Source organism: Diceros bicornis, chromosome 18 (assembly GCF_020826845.1).
Source record: "Diceros bicornis minor isolate mBicDic1 chromosome 18, mDicBic1.mat.cur, whole genome shotgun sequence".
In the NCBI taxonomy this organism is placed as follows: Eukaryota; Metazoa; Chordata; class Mammalia; order Perissodactyla; family Rhinocerotidae; genus Diceros; species Diceros bicornis.
Window position 1 is genome coordinate 19,638,438 of NC_080757.1, and position 18,842 is coordinate 19,657,279.

Here is an 18,842-nt window from a genome sequence, read left to right on the forward strand (position 1 = left end):
CTGTTTCCCGGGTTCCCCTGTGTTCCCAAGCTTCCTGCGACACAGATTCCGGCCCAGAGGCCTAAGCCCAGCCGGCTTTCTCCCACATATTTGTGGGGTTTGTGGGGGGACGCAATGGGAGCAGATGTGGATGTCAGGACCCCCCAAGAAAATGAGCCCACACTCTCTCCTCCCTCTCCCCTCAGCCAGGACCTCCCCAATTCCAGAGAGTCCAAGATGTCTCCAAACGCATAATAAACCGCAATCATCCCGCACAGGTGTGCCGTCAAGCGTTTTTCTATTTCTCTGAAGGACAACGGGAAGGGGAGAGCCCCTTCTGAGAAGGTCCCGTCAGTGGGTGGACACCAGTGGGGTGTCCTCAGGGCAGCTTTCCTGGAGGGGGAAGGGTTGGTGTAGGTGCGGGAGAGGCCGAAGGTGGGAGAACGGGGAGGGGCCGAGGACACCGCCTCCCCCGTGGAGGGCACAGCTGGTGGCCTGGGACTGAGGTGGAGCTGAGTGGGGTGGGAATGTCGTTGAGGGGCAGATGGGGTGCAGGCCTGGGCCAGGCACTTGGGAAGGCCCAGGACCTCCCTTTCTGCCGAGGGGACTGACCACGGGGCTTCAGCCTGCACGGACCACCCCTCTCCTCGGATGGTAGGACTTGGGCAGCTGGAGCCCCAGGTCCTGCCCCGACCGAGGGAGGCAGTCCCAGCCAGGTGCCCTCGCCACTCCAGGCTGGCTGCAGCCTCTGCAGGGCCAGACAAGGACGTGGTCTCCCCAGCAGAGATCCTCGGCAGGCTGGGAAGGGCTGGGGCAGGGTCGGGGAAGGTGGAGGTGATGAGCAGTCCAGACAGCAACATGCCCCAGCCCCATCACCAGGGCAGGGATTCCCGCCTATGTCCGCACATGGGTCAGGTGGATGTCACCCGCCACCTCCAGGTTGTTAAGGGCGGGCCGGTTCCACAGGCAGTGGTGGTATTCACACAGGTGCCCACCATCCACGGCCACCCTGAGGCAGTGGCCTTCACACTGGATCCACACCTTGACGGAGAGGCCACGTCATTTGCACTCCGCTTGGAAAGTCCTCAACCCCAAATGCAGGCTCGTGTCTCCCTCCCTCCTTCCTGCCTTCCTCAACATTAATCAAGGGGGCCCCACACCTGCCCTCTAGCCACTCTGAAGGACTCATCCTTCACTCAACACGCCGAGTGCTCTCCTGCCTGTACTTTTGCATATTCTGTTCCCAACGCCCAGGATGCCCTTCCTCCTCTGCTCCCTACTCTGCACACCTGGCCCACAGGGATAACTCTAATCACCCTACAGGATTCTCCCCCTTCCCTCCAGGAAGGCGAGCCTTCCCTGCCTTCCCTACCTCCTCACGCCCTCCTAGCCGAGTCAGCTGTCCCCACAGGCCATGGCCCCACTGCCATCCTCATTCTCCAACTGGACCCTGAGCCTCCAGGGGCAGGAATGCTGGCTTCTGCCATCCATGTCCCTAGTACCTGGCACACAGGAGCACTCCGTGCCTGCACTCCTGCAGCAGCAGCCTCCTAACTTGTCTTTTCCACCCCACACATTCTCCAGGAGGCCGTCAGAGCACGTCTGTGAAAGTGTCATCATTCCCATCGCACTACCTGACCCTCACACACTTAATGCACACCAGACACTGTCCTCAGCATGTCACAAACACGATTTCACTTCATTCTTACACCTCTATGAGATGATGTTATTACTAGCCCATTTTTTAGATGAGGAAACTGAGGCACAGAACTGTTAAGTCACTTGTTCAAAGTCACACAGCTATCTATATATCACAGTACATGGCCCTCTGGCTTGACACACACCAACACACTGTATTAAAATCTAAACTCCTTTCCATGGCCCTCAAGGGGCTACATCAGTCATTTTCAACCCTGGGGGTAATGTGTCAGGGTGTATTTACAAATACGGAGGCCTGGGCTCACCCCTGGTTGGCCCAGGCCGGGCACAGGCATTGAGTTTTCTTCTTTAAGCTCGTCAGGGGATTTGACTGCTTAGTCACGGCTGAGAACACCTGCTCTGTGTGAGCCGGGCCTCAGCTGTGCCACCCACCCCTCTCTGTCCCACTCTCTCCAGGGAATCCCCTGGCCCCCTAGTTCCAGGACAGGCCACGCCCATGACTCTCCGCCTTTGCAAAAACAGCGGCTACCTCCGCTGCCCGCCTGAATGCACCCCACAGATCTCTGGGAGGCGGGGTCCTTCTACCGTGGAGGTCTCAGCTGCACGGTGGCCTCCTCGGAGAGCTGTCCCCGTCTAAGGCAGCACGGCCCCTGCCCCCGAGTTCATGCTGTCCCCTTACTCTGTGTTGCCTTCTGCAGAGAACCTGCTGTCATCTGCAAGGACCTGTCCAAGCACCTGTGTCCTTGTCCTCTCCCACCTGAACCGTCAACTATGAGGGGGCAGGACCTCGTCTGTCTGCTTCGTGGCTGTCCCCCCGCTCCTAGGGCACTTCCTGCACAAAGTGGGCCCTGATAGAACAGCTGAGAAATGACTGTCGATTGAATGAGTGAGTGAGTGAGGGAGTGAGTGAGTGGATGAGGAAGGACCCTCATTATTGGGTTCCATCTGGCGCTGATCGGCTGTGTGACCTCAGGCGAGTAACCTGCATTGTGAGTCTGTTTCCTCACCTGTAAACAGCAGATCCCCTACCTGCCATACGTGGGAGGAAATAGTAACATAATAACAACAATGGGTTGAGCACTTTCTCTTCTTCTGGGCCCAGCCCTCACCCAGAGGCTCAGCTCCCGTCTCGTTCCAGGGGCCCCCAGCGCGCCCGCCCCCTGCTCTGTCTGCCCCATGGGAGCCCCTCTGAGTGCAGCTCACCGAGAAGCACTAGCCCCGGGTGAAGGGCAGTTTTTGGGACAGGCTTAGTCCCCAGGCCCCCAAGAGCAATTGATCTGTGTGTTGCGGACCACAGTGTTCTCATCGAAACGGGGGTTCAGGTGGAAGGTGATGTCACTCCCAGAGCACAGGTTGATGTGGAACCTGGGGGTGGGCAGCTCACATGGACTTCCTCTGCCCACTGAGCTCTGGGTCCCTGGTCCTCCCCAGCCTGCCCAGAGCCAGGGGGATGGCCAGAATGACCTTGGGCCGTCTCTCTTCCCCGAGAGCCCTGGCTTACCTCTGAGCACTGGGCAGGACGGTGCCCGAGACGATGATGCTCTTGGAGGGGTACAGCCCACCCGGGATGCTGGTGAAGAAAGGCAGCGGCTGTGGGGAGGAGAGGGCCAGGTCAGCCCTGCAGACAGAGCAGGCGCCACTGCAGGGGGAACTTAGTGCCAATTTCCATGAATCTGGACTGTCAAATGAGTTTGACAAGCGTGCCTGTGAGTAGCACGTTTTCAAGAAAGAACTCCGTGGTATCTTTACTTGGTTCAGTAAATGCCACATGAAAATATCCCAGCGTTCCTCAAATGAATGGGCTTAAACTGTCATGAAAAGACCTTTGGCCACACACGACAGGACACTGGGCTGAGAGGGGAGGCCGCATATATGCCCATGGTGAAGGGACCGTTTTAAAGGTGAAGCTCCTGTCAATAGTCTCCTCGTTTACTCGGGTGTTGGAGGAACTTCAGCCACTGGAGGATGCCTCACTGTTGTCACTGCCCCTCTCCTCCCGCCCTGCCCACCGCAAACCACACCCCCGCCCTCCCTGGCGCACACTCACATAGCCTGGGTTGGGATATGCCAGAGGTGGGACTGCGGGATTCTGTTGAAAAGGGACCAGGAAATTCAGGTGGGAGTGACACACACACGGGCCCCACACATTCCAGAGGGGATGCTCCACTGTGACACTTAGGTTGTGAGGCTTCAGCCCTTGGGTTCTCCATCACCTTCCCTCTCATGTCAGCCTTGGTGGGACTTCCTGCCATGTCAGACCCCATCACAGTCACCTGCCCCTCCACCCACGGCAGCCCCACCGACTCCAGGCCTCCCGTCTGCTCTGCACTGGCAGGAGGAGGAGCAGCAGTGACACCTTGGGGGCTCGTCCTTGGATGCAGGGCTCCTCTCCCAATGCTGGACCCTGCACTCCCCCCCCAGCAACAGAAGGACCTGTTTTCCTGCTGGTCCCTAGGGGACCTGCCTCTGGGGCCACCGGTGAGTCCAGCCCGTGCCAGGCTCTCTGCTGTCCCAAGGAGAGTTTCATTCCATGTCTCCAGAGCAGAGGGCCCAGCCCCCGTGTCCCCATCCCCTTGCTAAACTGCTTTCTGCCCGACTCTGGCACCAGAGGATTCAGTCCTTGGTGAAGGAGGACACGCTGGGGCTGTGAGCTGAGCAGAGCTTTAACACTTACCGGGTAATTCGGTTCAGGGGCTCTCAGCACCTTGTGGCTGATTGCTTGCTTCTGGAAGAAAGAAACCCCTGTTTTAACCAGCTCTCACCAGCATGAAGACCACCACCTTTCACCACTGGGCACCACTTAACACAGTCCTCTGTGCTGGGTGAATCTTGAGCAGGTAAGCAGCACTATGGCCCTGGCTAGACCTCCAAAACGGGAGGACAGGGGTGTTTCTTCTCTCAAGGAGAAGAGGCAGGGGCAAAGGTTTCCTCTGGGAAGAAACATGGCTGCACTCTGGGCTCTGGCCCATCTTTCTTCTCAGGGAGCGTCTTCAGCACAGCCTCACTTGGCAGGAGGCATTGAATGTGGGGCCTCGCTCTTCTGGGGCCGCCCACAGACGGCGGAGGACTGAGCCCACAAGTGCGATTCAGTGAGTTTCCCAACTCATCAGGGCCACCCCCACCCCCACAGCACCACAGCCAAGGAGAGGGTCAGGGGTCTGCCCCACCCTCCATATGGGAGAGGCCTGATGCCTGGCCCTGCCTCCTGCCTTCAACCCACAGGAAGATGCAAAATGAAGAGGTTCCGAAGAGGGAGCAAGGGACTTAAAATGGGAGCTGAGGTGGCGGCCTGATTCCTAGAGACTGAAGGGATGAGAAAGTCAAAAAGGCGGTTGACGTCGGTGCCACACGAGGGTGAGACCACGGCAGAAACTGTGGTCAGAAATGCCTCCCCCTCGCCTCCGTCCTGTCCCCTCTATCCTTCCTGAGCCCGAGGCACCCAGATGTCCCCGCCCTCCCAGATGCTCTCTGGTTAGGAGGGGGCTTGGCCGGGGTTGGAGGAGGGGACATGCGCATTGGCTCCTCCAGAGGGAGAGGAGGACGAGTCAGAGGTGGACCCGCCCGCTTCCCTTAGCTCCCACGGCTCAGGGCCGCGTTTCACCCTGAAGGTGAAGACTAGCATCTACTGAGCGCCTGTCGCGTGCCGGGCTCGGCCTTCAGTGCCTCAGGAGGGAGGCGATCCCGGCTCCTGTTTCCCTAGGGAGGCAGCCAGGCTCAGAAGGGCTAAGCAACGTGCCCAAGCTTGCCCAGGTAGCAGGGGATAAATCCAACATGGTGCCCAGTCTGTCTGGTTGTGTCCTCCACACCCTCTCCTGCCCAGGCCAGGGCCCAAGTCGGGCTGCCCTGCAGGGCTCCCTGGAGCTCCACAGTCCTGCAGTCAGCGGGGCAGGAGGTGGGTGCCCGAGCGGGACAGTGATGGGCCCCAGGACGGCTGGCTGGAGAGACACCCCTTCCCACCCACCCACTGCTCTGGAGCCAAATGAGGAGCCCTTCCTGTCCTCTTCCTGTCCTGGGCCCTGTCCCCCCAGCAGACTGATCTTCCTGCCCTGACTGACATCCTCTTCTACTGACAGTGCAAACCACATTCCACATTCACTTACACGGTCCCTCCAGTGTGCCCGGCACTGTGCAGAGTGCTGCGGGGACACAACTGAACAGGCCACAGTCCCAGATGGCAAAGGTATGGGTGGAGGGAAGGAGTGGGTGGAGTGACGGGGACAAATATGTAAGCACAGTTACATTTGGGCGTGGTGACTGGCAAGGAAAAGAGATATACAAAGTCCAATGGGACACGGTAGGCCCGGTCGGGAGGGATCCAGTGATCTGCCAGGCAGGGAAGATGACCCTGAGGAGAGACATTTAGGCAGAGCATTGAGGGGCCATTAGGGGTTAGATGGGGGTGAGGTGGCAAAGGGTGCCTTCAGCACCGGGACAGCGGATGCAAAATCCTGGTGGCCCCAGAGAGCCTCGAGGGAGCAGTGGAGGCTGCCTGAGCTTCATACCGGAGGGCTGAGGCCGGGAGATGTGCTGGGGCAAGACTGGGGAGGATGCTGCACGTCCTGCTGGGGAGTTTGGCTTTCTTTAGAAGGATGTGGGGGCTTCAGGATTTTTAAGCAGGGAGAGCACGCGAGCAGATTGGCTTATAGGACCGTCAGTGCCTTGTGGGTGGGTGTGAGGGGAGTGGGGAAATGGACCAGGGTCCTCGTGGTGAGGGATCAGGCGGCCTGGACCAAGGCAGTGGCTTCGGGAGGGGAGGTGGTGGTGCTCTGGAGAGAGATGAAGGGGGGGAGGGAAGAACCAAGGACGACTGTGGGGTCCCCACTCTGGGAGCCTGGTGGAGGGAGACAGGAAACCTTTGATGGGGCCTGTAGGACATCCACACTCAATCTCTGCCTGGCTCTAGTTGTCTTTTTAATTCTTATGGTTATTTGTTTATTGCAGTAGGTCTGTCTGATCCTAGCTCACCTGGGGTGTTATTTAAATATGCCTCAAATTGTTCATAGGGAACAGAGGAGAGGCGACCTCGGGTTGCACATGGAAGGGAGGGGAACATCTACCTTCTGACCGGGAAGCACAGACACAGATATACTCATTCCCCCACCCTCGCTGCCCCCCATAACAGACCCTGGATAAAGGCTGCAACAATGTTGCCAAAAAACAAATCTTCTCAAGGACCTTAATGGATCAATGGCTACAGAAGAGGAACAGAATTAACTGGAACTTTAAAGACCCAGGAGGCCAAAAAACACCCTGGAGACTTATCTGGTTCTTATTTCCTGGGTAAAAGAAGCAACAGGTGCCCCTGTGGGTGCAGGTGAAGGTGTGTAAGGAGACTGCAGCCATCAGTAACACCCTTACCAGGAAATGATCCTGTTATCGCTATTATGGCCTTGCTCGGCTAGATCTCAATGTGTGTGACTATTTAAGGCTAGTCACCATGGCTGCTAGGGCCGAGGCGACAGGCAGTGGGAGGGAGGGGAGGAGAGCTCCTGCTCACCTGGAAATGGGAGCTCTGCACCAGGACGCTGAGCTCAAAGTGACTCCCCCTCTGTAAGGGCCGTGGCGTCTTCCTCTCCTCAGGCCCCCAGCGTCCTTCCTGCTTCCTGTTGCCGACCACACACACCACCTCTTCAAACCGTGGGTTGAAGTGAAGGGAATGTCATTGTCACGGCAGCGATTCTGAAAGTTGACGGCAAACCTAGGCGAGGGAAATCAGATAGTCACCTGTAGCCTGGCTGATGCCAATGGCAGGACCGGGAGGGCCTCGCCTTTGCCTGGCGTCTGTCTGGGAAGTTGCCTGCGATATGCGAACTGCAGTCTGTCGCCATCCTTTCTGTTCCCCTAATTAGCACTTAATGTCTTTTTGTGCAGTTATTGCATTTTGCCTTTACAGTATGATTTTATAAAAATAAGTAGAAAATGGGTAAAGAAAAGTGTTGATGCTAGCGACAAGAATCGTAGGTCTTGGAAAGTAATTACAAATTTGTGTCAAAGATGGAAGTTGGGTAACATGCCTAGAAGAGCCTTCAGCACCCAGTGGACACTGGTTGGAGGCTGGCCCATGTCTGCTCAATTGGGAAAGAGGAGAACAAATTTAAAGAACATGCGAAACTGATGGGAATATAGCTACAAAGACAGAGTCTAAAAGGGGGGACGAAACCAAAACATGAATAAAATAAAATAAAAGGGGTGGCATAGAATAAAGATGAGCTGTCCAGGCACGAAGGTTTTCATCATATTACATGTGATTGCAAGTTTAAATTTCCGCTATAACCGAATGAGGATTCCGAAATAGATGAGGGCAGTTACAGGAAATAAAGAAAGTCACCTTTTGCAAGTCTGCCTCACAGTGTGCAGCATAATCATCTGCCTCCAGGCTTGCCTGCTTCTCTCCTAGACCGCGAGCTCCCGTCATCCCTATGTCCACGGGGAGTCTGTGTTAACGGTGGGAGCACGCTATTGGCAGAGGGCAGTGGTGCCATTCAGTGTTGGCAGGGGCCGGGCGCCACTCATCTGGCATCTCCACGTGCAGGCAGCTTGGAGGGTGTTGGGGAACCAACCTGAGCGGACAGGTGCCAATCTTTACTAAGGGGCGAGGCTGCAGAGAAGCCCCAGTTCCAAGTACCTGGTTCCACTGGAGGCTAAAACGGCCCCACTGACAGTGATCTCAAGCCCCTCCTGGAGACCCCCTTGGATGATCCCAGAGAAGAAGACAACCTGCAAAGAGAAGACAGATTCTCCTCTGAAGCTTCCAGAAGGAAAAGCCATGCTGACACTTTGACTTTCGATTTCTGACCTCCAGAACTGACAGAACAAATTTGTTTTGTTTTAAGCCTGGCCAGCCAGGCTGCTGTGGAATTTGGACCTGCGTGTGTAGGTGTCTGCATGTGCATGTGCGGGTGTGTGTGTGTGTGTGTGTGAGTGAGAGATCTTAGCAGGAAACAACAACACTCACTTTTGCTCCGCATGGCACAGGAGGATGGGTTTTTGCGCTGGTTTTATGGTCCCACAGGCCTGGGCTTACCTCCTGCTCCCTGTGTGAGCAGCTCTGCTGTTGGGCAAGTCACTTGAGCTGTCTGCACCCCAGGCTCATCCGTGGAGCAGTGACACGACAGCACCAGCCTGGCAGTGTTCTCCAGAAGATTAGATGTAATGCGGCGGAGAAGGCCATAGCTTGCAGGCATTGACGGTGGCAGGTCTTTGCATCTGGAGGAATTAGTCTCTGTGCTGGGTCAGAATTGCTCTCTGCTTCTGGCTGGGCCTGGAGCCTGAGAACATTTTCCTTCCCTTCCTATCCAGAAGTCCAGACAGCAGAGCCAGGCCCTACAGGCCACAGGGTGGGCAGCCTCCTTCTGGAGGCCTCATGTCACCTGAGGGCACCCAGCCCTGCTGGCGGAGGGAGCCCACGTGCAGGAGGCAGTGCGAGGCTTTTCGCCAGAGGACGCTGCTGCCCCAGAGGTTCCGAGTCCCTTCTGGTGGCCGACCTTCCTGTCTGTGTTATCTCGTTATCCTCACAACAACCCAGGCCATGATTAGTGCCACCCCTACAGATGAGGAAACTGAGGCACAGAAAGGTTTGGGAACTTGCCCAAAGCCACACAGCAGGTGAGTGACAGAGTGGGGTTTGAACCCAGGCACCCATGCTTGTAACCACCACACAGGCTTCTTCTCACCATGAAGCACAGAACACCCTCGCTCGTGGCTCACCAAGTGCTTCCCGAACCAAACAGCGGGTCCTGTGCTGCCTGTGGTCGCAGCTTCTGTTCTGGCCCTCTGAGGGGGCTGGGACTGAGCAGAACAGCTGGGCCGCCAGACAGTCCCACTGCACTGTGGAGGCAGCAGCCTGGTTCCTACTCCTGGAGGTCAGTGGGTCACCAGGGGGCTGCGGGCATCTGTGGGGACTGCACCTGTTCTCTTTCTCCCCGACTCCAAGGCCGAGGTTTAACTCTGTGCTGCCCGTAGGAGGATTGTCCTTCTGATTTCAAAAATTTGACTTTTGAATTCAAGGATTGGAAAGTAAACACTAGTCACCAGGATAATGAAACGGCAGGGCCTGACTGGGGCTGCAGGATCCCCCATCTGACAGAGACTGCCAGCTCCACCCGGGCCAGCACTGCCCAGTGCCTACAGCCCCGGGACTCACCGGGGTCATGTAGGGAGGCTGAGTGCTGCTGGCCATCTCTCCACCACCTCTGTGGCTACCACTGATTTTCACACCAGCCAGGCAGTCTTCTACACTGGGGAGGACTTAACCAAGAAATAGATACCAACGCTTTGTTGCTAAGCCATGGGCTCGCTCTGCTCGCCACGATCTGAGCCACTTAATCACAATGAATTGGAGGTTGAGAAAGGAAGCTTTCACATGGTTAGCCAGCATAACCAGAAAATGGCAGACTAAACAAACCATCTTAAACACTTGCAGAATTTTGAGGCAGTTATATAGGGAAAATGGGCAGTAAGGAGGGGCATTAGAGTGTCAGCCTTCAGGCAAGATGGACTCCTGGGTTTGCATTGTTCTTTTCTTCTGTCAGTGATGATGAATATCTTACAGGTGTTCCTTCCTCTGGGAGGCCTTCTTGTTCCTTGGGAATATTTGTTAAGTTTGTTAGGAACAAAGCTGTCAGAGGACCTCAGCAGGGGTATGTCAAAATCATGAAAGCTTGTAGTAATTTATAAGGATTACGTGCTAGAAGGGTTTTAACTAGGAAAGGGTCATTTATCATGACAAGATGGCCTCACTTACGTTCACTGACAAGGTGGCAGTTATTCAACAGGGAGGAGCCAAGTGGAAGTGGATCTGGAGAAAGAGAGAAGGTAGAGTCCTGGGGAAGAAGGGGCGAGGGTGGGAACTGTGAAGAGTGTAGTGGACGTTCCTCAACCTGGTGACCCTTCCTTCCTCTCTTTTGTGAGCTCCACCCCTGAGACTGAATCATATTTGGTTCCTAGAGGTTCAAAGAGCCTGACCACACTGACACGACAGTGAGTTTCTAGACGATACCGCCCATTGTATGTAACTGTCTCCTGAGCATGCTTGGGCAGTGTCCCAAAAACAGTGGGGCTACTTGACAGCGCCCATGTGGCTGGACTTTGCCTGTGCTCAGGGTGGTGGCCGCGGTGGGAAGGCCTGGTTATACCCGTTTTACACACAGAGAAGCTGAGGCTCAGACTCCAAGGGACACGCCCAAGGTCACACTGCTCACTAGCGGCAGCCTGAACTATATAAGGATACTTGGGTTCTCAAAAAACTGTTTCTCCCCTTAAAATTCTATTCTTGGTATAAAACCATAATCACATAGAAAGAAATGTTTTGTAAATACAAAACATCAAGATAGAGATTGTTCTCCTAGAGTACTGTGGTTCCCTGGCAGCTTCTGAGCCCCTTCTCTATGAATTTATCTCCTTCCTCTCTTCTCCCTCTCTTCTCCTCTCTCTCTTGTTTCTGGGTTTTAGAATGGAGAGAGCAGAATCTTGGACTTAATAGAACCTTCTATGTGACATGAGGCTGGGGGAGACATGTTAAATAAACCGTCCTTAATTGGCTTTAGCACCCAGTCAGGGAACGTGATGGACTGAAAGAGACTAGCAGGAGAGGCTTGGTTGGGGAGTGTGTGGGGGCAGGGAACAGTGCAGTCAAGCAGGTCCCTGCAATGTACCAGAGAGAGACCCGCAGGCCCCAAGCTGGGGATGAGCAGTTCAGAGTCACACAGGCACCCGCAGGTAGAAGGCGCCCCAGGGCCGCGCATCCTTCTGCAGCCCTTTCCTTCCTGCACCTTGTTCGACACACCACAATTTGCAAAGAATGAGTTGATCTTGTTAGACCGAGTGTTTTAAAACCTTCTGACATTTTTGACAAGCTTGCCCCCAATTCAAATCCTAAATGAAGTCTTTCTTTTGACTTAAAAATTTCTCTGAGAATTTTCAGAGGGCGCACTTAACCGTTTGTGCCACCTGGCTGGCCCCTCGAGGGACAATATTTTAATCATCAATGCTTTCTATCAAAAGACTATTCGGCTGGCCCCGCGGCTTAGCGGTTAAGTGGGCGTGCTCCGCTACTGGCGGCCAGGGTTCAGATCCCGGGAGCGCACCGACGCACCGCTTCTCCAGCCACGCTGAGGCCGCATTCGCCAACTAGAAGGACGTGCAGCTATGACATACAACGACCTACTGGGGCTTTGGGGAAAAAAGGAAGAGGATTGGCAATAGATGTTAGCTCAGAGCCAGTCTTCCTCTGCAAGAAAAAAAAAAAGAGGAAGATTAGCTTGGAGGTTAGGTCAGGGCTGATCTTCCTCACCAAAAAAAAAAAAAAAAGAAAGAAAGACTCTTCATCAAAATGGGCAAAAGACAGGAGATTTTCACACATTGAGGTGTATGGGGTGAGTATTTGGGTTCAAAACTGATTCGGCCTGGACTAAAGAAGCCTGACTTATGGCCTATCTCACATACTACGTACAGCTCCTTTAACCATTAAAGTAAGAATGCACTGTCTTAAGAGAAGAATGCGTACTTCCCCTCCCACCCCTTTTTGGTAATGCCACCCACCTTAGTCCCTTTCTTGGCATCAGGGTCATGTTGACCTGCTAATTTGCAACTGAATACCTCTTGGAAACTATGATGAAAATGTATCCTGGGTGTGTTTAATGTACGTTCTTTGTTCTAAAAAAGATATAAGACTGTATTGAAAATCATGTTTCTCCAGAAGGCTTTCTTCCTTTCTGGAAAAGGCTTTCCTGGGTTATAATTCTCACTCTGGCTCAAGTGAAACTCACCTATCTATCTTATCTAGAGAATGGTTATTGGTTATTTTGCGTCAACAACATGTAAGCTCATTCGTCTTATCATCACCAGGTAGGAACTTAGGAATCTTTCCCCCTTGAGCACGTGGTGGGTCTGACACCCCTCGGGAATAGAGGTGGTTGGGAGGAGGTGCAGGGGCTAGGTTCTAATCTTACCTGGTGCCTCCTTTGTTGGGTGGATAGGGCAAGCCTTCCATGGCAGTGTGGAAGAAAGACCTGAGTCGCAGAGGAAGTGGCCTGGGATTTGCCATGTTTCTGGAACACCACAACCATCACTGCCTGCACCTGGGCCCATTATGACGGTTGCTGGGAGGGGGCTGAGGAGCAGCTGCTACATGTGGAGAGAACTGTAGGGCTTTAGTCGGTGAGAAGCACCGAGTGATATGGCTGCCCCCCAAAATAAAACCATCTTAGGCTGCATTCCTAGAGCTAGAATATCTAGAAACAAGGGAGGTGAAAGCCCCCTATTGTTAGGTGTTGGCCAGATTCCTTGGGTACAGTGTCCAGTTCTGGGCACACACCAGGAGGCCAGGGACAAGCAAGAGAGCATCACTGAGTGTCTCCTATGCGGCAGGGCCATGCAATATGGTGATTTATAAGAAATATACATTTAGTCATTTAGATGATCAAAATATATTTCTCATATATGTTTGGTCTTCATCCACAGTTCCTGGTTCACAGCTCCCAAAACCCTTGAAATTTCTTGTTTATGTTACGGAAGATGACTTTCGGACCCACCCAAGGGAGGGGGCTGGTTGCCAGGAGAACCATCCATGTGATCAGAGGATTGGAACTTTCAGACCTACCCCCTGATTCCTGGGGTGAATGGGTAGCAGGAGTGGGGGCCTGGAGGTGGAATCAATTCCCAACAGCCTAGTCAATCACAACTACCTAGTGAAGCCTCCAGAAAAACGCCCAGGTAGCAAGTGATAAATCCCATATGGTGGCCAGTTCTGTCTGGTTGTGCCCCCCACACCCTGTCCTGCCCAGGCCAGGGCCCGAGTCCGGCTGCCCTGCAGGGCTCCCTGGAGCTCCACTGTCCCGCCGTCAGCAGGGCAGGAGGCGGGTGCCCGAGCGGGACTGTGATGGGCCCCAGGACGGCTGGGTGGAGAGACACACCTTCTCCCACCCCCAGCGCTTGAGGAGCCAAAGTCGGGGCCAGATCCTGCTCCCCTTCGTGTCCTGGACCCTGTCTCTCCCAGCAAACTGATCTTCCGGCCCTGACTGGTTTCCTCTTCTACTGGCTGTGCGAACCACATTCCACATTCACTTACCTGGTCCCTCCTGTGTGCCCGGTACTGTGCAGAGTGCTGGGGACACACAACTGAACAAGCCACAGTCCCAGCCCACAAGGCTCAGGGGAGGAGGGAAGTTGTGGGTGGAGTGATGGGGACAGATAGGTAAGCACAGTTACACTGGGACGTGGTGACTGGCACGGAAAAGTGATGTACAAAGTCCAATGTGAGGGGGCAGGCTCTGTGGCGCAGCGGTTAAGTGCACGTGCTCTGCTCCGGCAGCCCGAGGGTTCGCAGGTTCGGATCCCGGCCCCACACCGATGCACCGCTTGTCAAGCCGTGCTGTGGTGGCGTCTCAGATAAAGTAGAGGAAGATGGGCACGGATGTTAGCTCAGGGCCAATCTTGCTCAGCAAAAAAGAGGAGGATTGGCATGGGTGTTAGCTCAGGGCCGATCTTTCTCACAAAATAAAAAATAGTCCAATGGGACACGGTAGGCCTGGTCGGGAGGGATCCAGTGATCCGCCAGGAGGGAAGACGCCCCTGAGGAGAGACATTTAGGCAGAGCGTTGAGGGGCCATTAGGGGTTGGATGGGGGTGAGGTGGCAAAGGGTGCTTTCAGCACCGGGACAGCGGATGCAAAAGCCTGGTGGCCCCAGAGAGCCTCGACGGAGCAGTGGAGGCTGCGTGAGCTTCATCGGGGAGGGCTGAGGCCAGGAGATGTGCTGGGGCAAGACTGGGGAGGATGCTGCATGACCTGCTGGGGAGTTTGGCTTTCTTTAGAAGGATGTGGGGCCTTCAGGATTTTTAAGCAGGGAGAGCACGTGAGCAGATTGGCTTATAGGAAGGTCACTGCCGCAGTGGGTGGGTGAGAGGGGAGTGGGGAACTGGACCAGGGTCCTCGTGGTGAGGGGTCAGGTGGCCTAGACCAAGGCAGTGGCTTCGGGCGGGAGAGGTGGTGCTCTGGAGAGAGATGAAGGGGGGGAGGGAAGAACCAAAGACGACTCCCAGGTCCCAGCTCTGGGTGCCTGGTGGAGGGAGACAGGGAATTTTGGTGGGGCCTGTAGGACATCCACACTCAATCTCTGCTTGGCTCTAGTTGTCGGCTTTTTAATTCTTATGGTTGTTTGTTTATTGCAGTAGGTTTGTCTGTCTGATCCTAGCTCACCTGGGGTGTTATTTAAATATGCCTCAAGCTGTTCATAGGGAACAGAGGAGAGGCGACCTCGGGTTGCACATGGAGGGGACGGAACACCCACCTTGGCACCAGGAAGCTCAGACACAGATATACTCATCCCCCCACCCTCACTGCTCCCCCATAATAGACCCTGGATAAAGGCTGCAACAACGTTGCCAAAAAACAAATCTTCTCAAGGAGCTTAATGGATCAATGGCTACAGAAGAGGAACAGAATTAACTGGAACTTTAAAGACCCAAGAGGCCAAAAAACACCCTGGAGACTTATCTAGTTCTTATTTCCTGGGTAAAAGAAGCAACAGTTGCCACTGTAGGTGCAGGCAAAGGTATGTAAGGAGACTGCAGCCATCAGTAACACCCTTACCAGGAAATGATCCTGTTATCGCTATTATGGCCTTGCTCGGCCAGATCTCAAAGTGTGTGACTATTTAAGGCTAGTCACCATGGCTGCTGGGGCTGAGGGGACAGGCAGTGGGAGGGACGAGAGGAGTGCTCCTGCTCACCTGGAAATGGGAGCTCTGCACCAGGACGCTGAGCTCAAAGGGACTCCCCCTCTGTAAGGACAGTGGCGTCTTCCTCTCCTCTGGCCCCCAGCGTCCTTTCCGCTTCGTGTTGCAGACCACACACACCACCTCTTCAAACCGTGGGTTGAAGTGAAGGAATGTCCTTGTCACTACGGCGAATCTGAAAGTTCACAGCAAACCTAGGCGAGGGAAATCAGATAGTCAACTGTAGCCTGGCTGATGCCAATGGCATGAACGGGAGGGCCTCGCCTTTGACTGGCGAATGTCCGGGAATTTGCCTGCGACCCGCGAACCTCAGTCTGTGCCATCCTTTCTGTTCCCCTAATTAGCACTTAGTGTGTTTTTGTGCAGTTATTGCATTTTGCCCTTACAGTGTGATTTTCTAAAAATAAGTAGAAAATGGGTAAAGAAAAGTGTTGACGCTAGCGACAAGAAGCGTAGGTCTTGGAAAGTAATTACAAATTTGTGTCAAAGATGGATGTTGGGTAACGTGCCTAGAAGAGCCTTCAGCACCCAGTGGACACTGGTTGGAGGCTGGCCCATGTCTGCTCAATTGGGAAAGAGGAGAACAAATTTAAAGAACATGTGAAATTGATGGGAATATAGCTACAAAGACAGAGTCTAAAAGGGGGGACGAAACCAAAACATGAATAAAATAAAATAAAAGGGGTGGCATAGAATAAAGATGAGCTGTCCAGGCACGAAGGTTTTCATCATATAACATGTGATTGCAAGTTTAAATTGCCGCTCTAACCGAATGAGGATTCCGAAATAGATGAGGGCAGTTACAGGAAATAAAGAAAGTCACCTTTTGCAAGTCTGCCTCACAGTGTGCAACGTTCAACCCTGCAACATAATCATCTGCCTCCGGGTTTGCCTGCTTCTCTCTTTAGACTGCGAGCTCCCGTCATCCCTATGTCTACCGGGACTCTGTGTTAACTGTGCCCACACGCTATTGGCAGAGGGCAATGGTGCAATTTAGTGTTGGCAGAGGCCAGGCCCCACTTATCTGGCATCTCCACGTGCAGGCAGCTTGGAGGGTGTTGGGTGAACCAACCTGAGTGGACACGTGCCAATCTTTGCTAAGGGGCGAGGCTACAGAGAAACCATACTTCCTGGTACCTGGTTCCACGGAAGGCTAAAACGGCCCCATTGACAGTGATCTCAAGTCCTTCCTTGAGATCCCCTTGGATGAACCCAGAGAAGGGGATGACCTGCAGAGAGAAGACAGATTCTCCTCTGAAGCCTCCAGAAGGAAACAGCCTTGCTGACACTTTCATTTTTGATTTCTGACCTCCAGAACTGACAGAAGAAATTTGTTTTGTTTTAAGCCTGACCAGCGGGTCTGTTGTAGAGTTTGGACCTGGTTGGGTGCATGTGGGTGTGGGTGTGTGTGTGTGTGTGTGTGAGTGAGTGATCTTAGCAGCAAACAACAGCACTCACTTTTGCTCCGCATGGCACAGGTAGATGTGTTTTTGTGCTGGTTTTATGGCCCCACAGGCCTAGGCTCGCCTCCTGCTCCTTGTGCGAACAGCTCTGCTATTGGGCAAGTCGCTTGAGCTGTTTGCACCGCAGGTTCATCCACGGAGCAGCGACACGACAGCCCCAGCCTGGCAGTGTTCTCCGGAGGTTTAGGTGTGATGCCACGGGGAAGGCCTTGGCTTACAGGCATTGACGGTGGCAGGTGTTTGCGTCTGGAGGAATTAGTCTCTGTGCTGGGTCAGAATTGCTCTCTGCTTCTGGCCAGGCATGGAGCCTGAGAACATTTTCCTTCCCTTCCTATCCAGAAGTCCAGACAGCAGAGCCAGGCCCTACAGGCCACAGGGTGGGCAGCCTCCTTCTGGAGGCCCCGTGTCACCAGAGGGCACCCAGCCCCACTGGAAGAGGGAGCTCACCTGCAGGAGACAGTGCGAGGCTTTTCGCCAGAGGATGCTGCTGCCCCAGAGGTCCCGAGGCCCTTCTGGTGGCCGACCTTCCTGTCTGTGTTTCTCGTTATCCTCACAACAACCCAGGTCCTGATGAGTGCCACCTCTACAGATGAGGAAACTGAGGCACAGAAAGGTTTGGGAACTTGCCCAAAGCCACACAGCAGGTGAGTGACAGAGTGGGGTTTGAACCCCAGCACCCATGCTTGTAACCACCACACAGGCTTCTTCTCACCATGAAGCACAGAACACCCTCGCTCCTGGCTCACCAAGTGTTTCCCGAACCAAACATGAGTCCTGTGCTGCCTGTGGTCGCAGCTTCTGTTCTGGCCCTCTGAGGGGGCTGGGACGGAGCAGAACAGCTGGGCCGTGAGACAGTCCCACTGCACCGTGGAGGCAGCAGCCTGGTTCCTACTCCTGGAGGTCAGTGGGTCACTAGGGGGCTCTGCACGTCTGTGGGGACTGCGCCCGTCCTCTTTCTCGTGCCAACTCCAAGGCTGTGTTTTAACTCTGTGCTGCCCATAGGAGGATTGTCCTTCTGATTTGAAAATTTTGGCCTTTGAATCCAAGGGTTGGAAAGTAAACACTAGTCACCAGGATAATGAAATGGCAGTGCCTGACTGGGCCTGCAGAATCTTCCATCTGATCGAGACTGGCAGCTCCACGTGGGCCAGCACCGCCCAGTGCCCACAGCCCCGGGACTCACTGGGGTCATGTAGGGAGGCTGGGTGCTACTGGCCATCTCTCCACCACCTCTGGGGCTGCCACTGATTTTCACACCTGCCGGGCAGTCGTCTGCACTGGGGAGGACTCAACCAAGATATAGATACCAACACTATTTTGTTACTGACCAATAGGCTCACTCTGCTCGCCACAGTCTGAGCCAATTAATCACAATGATTAGGAGGTTGAGAAAGGAAGCTTTCACTTGGTTAGCCAGCATAACCAGAAGATGGCAGACTAATTTCTCAAACAAACCATCTTAAACACTTGCAGACTCTTGAGGCAGTTATATAGGGAAAATGGGCAGTAAGGAGGGGCTTTAGAAATGTCAGCCTTCAGGCAAGACGGACTCCTAGGTCCGCATTGTTCTTTTCTTCTGTCAGTGATGATGAATATCCTACAGGTGTTCCTTCCTCTGGGAGGCCTTCTTGTTCGGGGGAATATTTGTTAAGTCATACATACATATGTGCCTAGAGGGTAGACGAATTGTCCTCCTCCTCTACAGTTTGATGACTTGATGGGGATAAACATCACTGACTGAAGGCTGCTCACTCCTGGACTACTGCAACTGGAAGGTCCTGGACCCCTGACGAGAATCGGCAGGAGGTGGTAGTTCTTACCATGTCAGTCTCCTAGATCTCTGCCTGCAGGGTCCAGTGGAAGCAAGAGTGGTGACTTTTGTTTCCTTTTCTAAATTTAGATTAGTAGGAGATAATATTGGTGAAGCTAGCTTCTTGGACTCAGCAACTCTAGGAAATGTGGTTTGAGTACTCATTGGTTTATTGATCTTTTCCTCTGAGTCATGGTC

The 18,842-nt window shown here is 54.1% G+C and overlaps 1 pseudogene; it reads right to left on the reverse strand.

The window, feature by feature from the left end:
- Positions 1-873: 873 nt before the first annotated feature.
- On the reverse strand, positions 874-18,053 carry LOC131416806 (galectin-9B-like; annotated as a pseudogene).
- Positions 18,054-18,842: the final 789 nt, after the last annotated feature.